The sequence below is a fragment of the Piliocolobus tephrosceles genome, chromosome 13 (assembly GCF_002776525.5).
Source record: "Piliocolobus tephrosceles isolate RC106 chromosome 13, ASM277652v3, whole genome shotgun sequence".
Classification (NCBI taxonomy): domain Eukaryota; kingdom Metazoa; phylum Chordata; class Mammalia; order Primates; family Cercopithecidae; genus Piliocolobus; species Piliocolobus tephrosceles.
The window spans coordinates 94,377,614-94,384,539 of record NC_045446.1 but is presented as its reverse complement, the minus strand read 5'-3'; the positions used below and the strand labels follow the sequence as shown (position 1 = coordinate 94,384,539).

The following is a 6,926-nucleotide window of genomic DNA, read 5'->3' as shown; positions in this document are numbered from 1 at the left end:
ATACCCCATCAAAAAATTCAAGAATGTCTGCTCCTTGTAATGGCTTTAAAGTAATTACGGTAATGTTACAGAAACAGCTCAAGACTGAATGCCAAGTGTTTTAAATTCATATACCTGAAATCGAATAAAATTGATTTGAGTTACCTGAGATTCCTAGAGCAATGGTTTTAAACCCTAGCACCAAGTTAGGATACTTTCATAAATTGTCAGTGGCCCATACCCTTCTCCCGCTAATTCTGAAGTAGTGGGAGAAGAACTCTCAGCAGCAGTACATTTTAAAATATCCCCATAATGAAGGGTTTTGACTCTGGGCTATTTTTAGGAATTCCATATAATAAGCAGAGTTCTAGACCTTATGGAACATGCAGTGCACCTGAATTTCCTCAACCTTAATTTTGTTTTCCTTCCTCCTTTTGTTCTTTATTCAGAAAATAAATGGCTGAGAAAGGTACATAGAATTCCATGCAATTTTGACCTCCCATCATGATTATTATGTATTACTCATGTATTTAATAGTCTTTTTTAAAGAGATCAAATAGATTTTCTCACCATTTTCTGCAATATTTGAATCTAAGTACAAAATGGAAATTTTGCAATGGAAAGTGATAGCATTAGCTGCAAAACACCATGTTCCTCAGATGCATAAATCTGAATTTAGAAATACATCTATATGGAAGTTTGTACCAATTTCAGGAAGTCCATTTCATTGCTTAAGGATTCTTTGTACAAATCTTGCAAAGGCTGTTCATGAAAACAACATTCGTTATAGAAAATGGTGTTATAGCAATGTTATAGGAGTTTTAAAATACCTATGGATATTTTGTATCTCTAGGATGATGCAATGATGAAGGCTCTAATCATTGGAAGAACATCTGCCCATCACAGAGAGACATTTGAAGAAGGCACAGGACCTCTGATTTACTTTGAGAAATTTGTCTTGTATAATACAAGGGCTCCAGTGCCGTGGAGTTTTGCATATCAGCATAACTTTATGAATTTACATGGCAGAATATTTCTTATCTGCTGGAAAATACACAATCACAATGTTCATTTAGAGTCTGAACTAGAGAATATACGTATGTGTGTGGGTGTTAGGGATAGAAGATATGTTTTCTTGGGCATTAACCCTACTATTATTAAGAAAAAAATATTCATTTTTATCTTAGCACTTTTTGCTTACAAGTCTACTTTATCTAATGTTAATACAGTCATTTGAGTCTTTTATGCTTACTGTTTGTATAATATGATCTTTTTATCATTTTACATTCAATATATCTTTGCCTTTACATTTGATGTGCCTCTTCTACTAACATCATATAGAGATGGCTTTTATATCCACTCTTATAATTTTTGCCTTTTAATTGAAGATATTTGTCTATCAACTTCTATTAACAGTTGATGTAATTACTGATATGGTTGGAATTAATTTTACTATTTGTTTTCTATTTCTACCTACTTTTTCTCCCTCTTTTTCTCCTTTCCTGCCTTATTTAAATTAACTGGGGTTCTTTTTGGGGAAAGGTGGAATGAAAAAGATTCCATTTTAATGTATCTGTGGTCTTTGAACTGTATTTCTTTGCATAATATATTAGAGGTTGCTTTTTAAACATCATAGTTATTTGGAGTTCATAATGTATAACCTCAAGTAAGATATAGAAACTTTACAACCGGATATATCTATGTATTAGCCTAGCATCCTTTTAGGATTGTCATACATATGACATTATACGTAATATGTGTTATATAGTACATATAACATATTATATATATATGTACACACACACATATACACATATGAAGAGAGAGAGACAGAGAGAGACAGAGAGAGATTGTAGCAACCATGTCCCAAAATACAGTTAACATATTTTTCTGCTGCTCTTTTTATCCTTAGTACTATTCTTCTTCTTCTTCTTCTTTTTTTTTTTTTTCTCTCTTTTTTTTTGAGTGAAAATATTTCCCACAAAGGAAATACCTGCACAGTTAGGTCACTGGTGAGGACCAGGTTGTCCATTCTTTATTGAATAAAGTCTCAGCTGCTTTATGCCTGAACTCCACCCAACCTTGCCAAACAACAAAATGACAATACTCTCATTACATGAGGGAGTCAGAAATTCTGAACTTTGAAAATAAAATTGTAGAGATGTTGTTGAACAATATTGCTTGGAACATGACTTCCTTTGGGGCATCTATAAGGGTATGTATTATTTCCCGGTCTCATTGAATACGACGTCCCATTGAATATTCTTTTCCCATGGATAAACAACTGAAAATAGACATTAGTGATATAAGAGCCCTATGAATTGCTGACATCATGGTAATTTAGATATAAAAAATGGTTTAGTTGTTTTCAGTGCATTGACTCATTGCAAAGTATAGATTTAATCAGGAAACATTTCTATAACTGGGAAATTATAAGCCAGGTCTTGAGCACTGTAAAGATTGCTGGATAAAGGGGAAGAGATATTGGATATAGTTCTCTATTTGCATTTACTTATTTATTAGAATAAATAAAGGCACAGAGACAAGAAACAGTGCAGATCCAAGAGTGGAAAACAGATTACTAAGTGGATAGAGATGAATTTAAATGTACAAGCATAGGGAACATGGTCACAAACGTAACATTGATGAATAACTGTAAAGCTAAAAGGTTTCGTTCTTTTAAGAAAAATCAGCATATAAGCATGGGCCTTGAGGTTAAATTCAGTTGAGAGCTTTTTCTGTCTTTGGTACTGTGCCCATCAGGTTAGGTTATGCTACAGTAACAACCCCCAGATTTCAGTGTCTGACAATGAAGGTTTTTTCTAGAATATATTACACATCTGTATTTGGTTGGCTGCAACTCTCTTCCATACCCTTTCTTCTGTTGAGCCCTGACTGATAGGGCAGGCTGCATTTTGAACATTGCCAGTTCTTATGGCAGAGCAAAACAGTGGCACATGCTTGCTCTTAAAAGTGTCTGTTCTTAAGGGACATACATTACTTCTGCTCATATTTCACCTGCCAAAGCAAGTCATGTGGTTGTGCCTGAGTTCTGCAGGGTGAGATGCATACTTCTCTGTCACAAAGGAACACCTTAAGGAGGACATTAAATATGAATAAACATAAAAAAACACAGTATCTGTTAGCTGAACTGTAATTTAACATCTTTTATTCTGAAATGCAGTTTGTAATTTGTGAAAAAAATAATACCAACATTGAGAATGGTTGTAAAGATTTATGCATGATGATCCTGGCACAAGAACTGATGCTCACAAATTGTAACAATGTTTGATGATTATTATACTTTTACACTCATCAAAAGACATTCTTATAATGTGGCCACGTATTATTTGACATAATTTCATAAGTTACACAGAGGCAGCACAAGATCTGTTATTCTTGTGACTGGTAGATAGCATTGTTGTGAAAACCAATGACAGTTCCAATGAAACTGCACATTTTTGACTATTATATATTTTAAGTTTTCTGACATAACTTTTGTGCCTCAAATTAGAGCCTGTGGAGAGGAGATTTATTTATCTCTTGATTCCTTTTTTAAAAATTTGAGAAAAAATTCATTCCCTGATGAGATAATTATGGGAAAAAAATTGGAATATTTAGAATATTACTTAAGGGAAGTAAGCATGATCATTCCCAAGGGTTGAAGATCATCACTCTTTGCCTAAGAAAAGGGTTCCCAAAAAGTCTAATTCAACAACAACAAAAAATCCACTATAGCCTGTGTTCCTAAGAGTCTCCCAAACCTAACTAAAGACCCAATTACTAAACATACTCAGCAAACACAGCCTAGAATATTTAGGGATTCACCTCAAACACAAATGGCCTGTGTTGGCCTGTTTTTATTACTGACTGGGAAGTCTTGCTGTTATAGATGGCTTTACAGCTTATGTTAACTGGAATAAACATGTCTAGTTTGTAATGACACAAAATACTGAAAATACCACTAACTCTTCTCCGAAGTAGAATTTTCTGACAAACTCTAATTAAACAAAATCCTAATGCTAGGGATTAACTACAGCTCTCTATCAATCATATTACTCTAGCTCAGTAGAAGACATTCTGTGAAATTTACACAAGAATGGCCATAGATCATTCATAAAAGAGGAATAAATCTCTTGTCACAACTATTTTATAGCTGTATGAGGATAGAATATATTTGATCTAGATGGGGAAAATTATATACCTATGGGTTTTTAATTATGAATAAGTCACATAACAATCTTTGGTACATCAATTATTTGGCTACACAGTCATAACCTATTTTTTGTCATGTTTGGATTACTGAGTGAGAATTGTTTTTTTTGGTTCCTTTATATAAAGCAAGATTCAGCACTATCCTGGACCAGTTACAAAGCATATTGAAACTTGTCCTTTGGGTCCCAGTTTCAAAGTTATCTATGCAGAATAAATGAAACCATTACAGAAAGATCTTTCAAAAAATACTATTTCTTACACAAAGATGATTCCATCTAGAATTCTCGATTATACCCATCATATGTATATGAGTGTGGCTGTGTGTGTGTTTATTTGTTTACTTTTCTTTTTACTACTTGTAAGCTTCTCAAGGCCAGGAATCATTGGTGATTTTAAGGGTACTGAGCTTGGCAATATCTATTATAAAGCAAGTCTCCTTGATTATTGTACAAAACTTAAAAAACTTGGAGTTTTGGTTCCCTGTTCCCATATGTGAATATTTCTTGTTTCTCCCCACTGTTTTTTTTTTTTTTTTTGGATGGAGTCTGGCTGTGTCACCCAGGCTGGAGTGCAGCGGGGCTCACTGCAAAGTCTGCCTCCCAGATTCACACTATTCTCCCATCTCAGCCTCCCGAGTAGCTGCGACTACAGGCGCCCGCCACCACGCCTGGCTAATTTTTTTGTATTTTTTAGTAGAGACGGGGTTTCACCATGTTAGCCAGGATGGTCTTGATCTCCTGACCGCGTGATCTGCCTGCCTCAGCCTCCCAAAGTGCTGGGATTACAGGCGTGAGCCACTATGCCCGGCCTGTTTCTCCTCACTTCTATCTCCACTTCCCAACCTGCAATTCTAAAAGTAACATAATATTCTATAACAAATTTAAAAATTGGGGAGGAGGCACCGGCCGCGCGGCGGGTGGAGGTGCTGGCCGAGTAGTGCAGACAGCGCGGGGAAGATGAGCAGGGCAGGTGGCGGCCGTCGCCGCCAGGCGCAAGTGTCCCGCCGCATCTCCTTCAGCGCCAGCCACCGATCGTACAGTAAATTTCTGAGTGATGAAGAAAACTTGAAACTGTTTGGGAAATGCAGCAATCCAAATGGCCATGGGCACAATTATAAAGTTGTGGTGACAGTACATGGAGAGACTGACCCTGCTACGGGAATGGTTATGAATTTGGCTGATCTCAAAAAACATATGGAGGAGGTGATTATGCAACCCCTTGATCATAAGAATCTGGATATGGATGTGCCATACTTTGCAGATGTGGTGAGCACGACTGAAAATGTAGCTGTTTATATCTGGGACAACCTCCAGAAAGTTCTTCCTGTAGGAGTTCTTTATAAAGTAAAAGTATACGAAACTGACAATAATATTGTAGTTTATAAAGGAGATAGCTATTAGGGGCTAGCATTGTACAAAGCCCAGTTTCCTTCTGTGTTTGAAAAAGATTTTGATCCCCTTGGAGTATTAAGAGGTCAACACGTGATTGTTGTACCTCCACATTGTGCTCTGGAGTCCCTATTTATTGAAATCATTGTAAGACCTATTATAAATTTAAGTCTATTTAAAACTAAACTTGTAATATATTCTGAAAATCGTTTAGAGAGTTTTTTATTTATAAATTAAAAATCACTTCATTTCCAGCAAAAAAAAAAAAAAACAAATTTAAAAATTGAAGACAGCTTATAGTAATAGTAATTACACATATTCAATATCAATTATGAGCTGATGTTATAGATTATGTCTTATTTTAGTAATATTTCCTATCAAAGATATCTGAATTCTACTTTTAGCTCAACCACTAATTATGTGCCAGACCTTGGAAAATTTTCCTTATTATTAATAACAGGTACTATGTATACGGTAAATGTAAACCATCATGCTATTTAGTCTGTGTATATTGATTTGTTTAAACCTCACAACAATCATGTTAGGTCTTATAATTTATTTTCATTGTCCTAATTAAAAAAAAAAAAAAAAAACCTGAGACTTACATAAATTAAGTGTCTTGTCCAAGATAATATAGTCAAGATGTATCAGAACTGAAAACCAGTGAGATATCAAATCCATGTCCTTAATCTATATAATACGCAGTTTCATGAAATTTAGCATCTTCTTTGAAATGAAACCAAAATGGTCTATTTCAGCTCTTAAAAAGGGCATTATTTTAGAATGACTATTGCAGGCATAAAGAACAATCTACTTGATTCATTTGCAAAGAAGAGATTAATAACTGGCATGAAACCAAACTCAAGAATTAGCATGATATTCAGGATAACCAAATCCTCACTATAGCAAATCCTTCTTATTTAATACAATTGGGGTCAATTAATCTAACTAGCCTGTTAAAGCCGTTGTTAAAGAGTATTATAAAATATTATACATGTAGCTAAAAGGGACTTATCTTTAAATATATTTAAATATATATGTATATGTGTATATGTTATATATATATATATACATTTGCTAATATTTTAGTGTAGAGAAAAGGCCTTTGCATACCTATATAGTCTTTGGTTAGTAATTAGTATTGTCTTTCTTACATTAATTCTGATTATAATGTATATTCTGCAGTTTCTAGATCCATGTAATCTCAGTGAAAAATGCTGCATGATTTTAGTTATTTATTCCTCAAACTTTAACAATAGCCTCGCCCACATATAATTCAGTAGCAATTTTGTTTTAGCATCTTGTCTTTATTAAACCATTTCAAAGCAGCCTCCTTGATATTCA

General features: G+C 34.4%; 1 pseudogene; it reads left to right on the top strand.

Moving 5' to 3' along the window:
- Nucleotides 1–5,097: 5,097 nt before the first annotated feature.
- LOC111539982 lies at nucleotides 5,098–5,828 on the top strand (annotated as a pseudogene).
- Nucleotides 5,829–6,926: the final 1,098 nt, after the last annotated feature.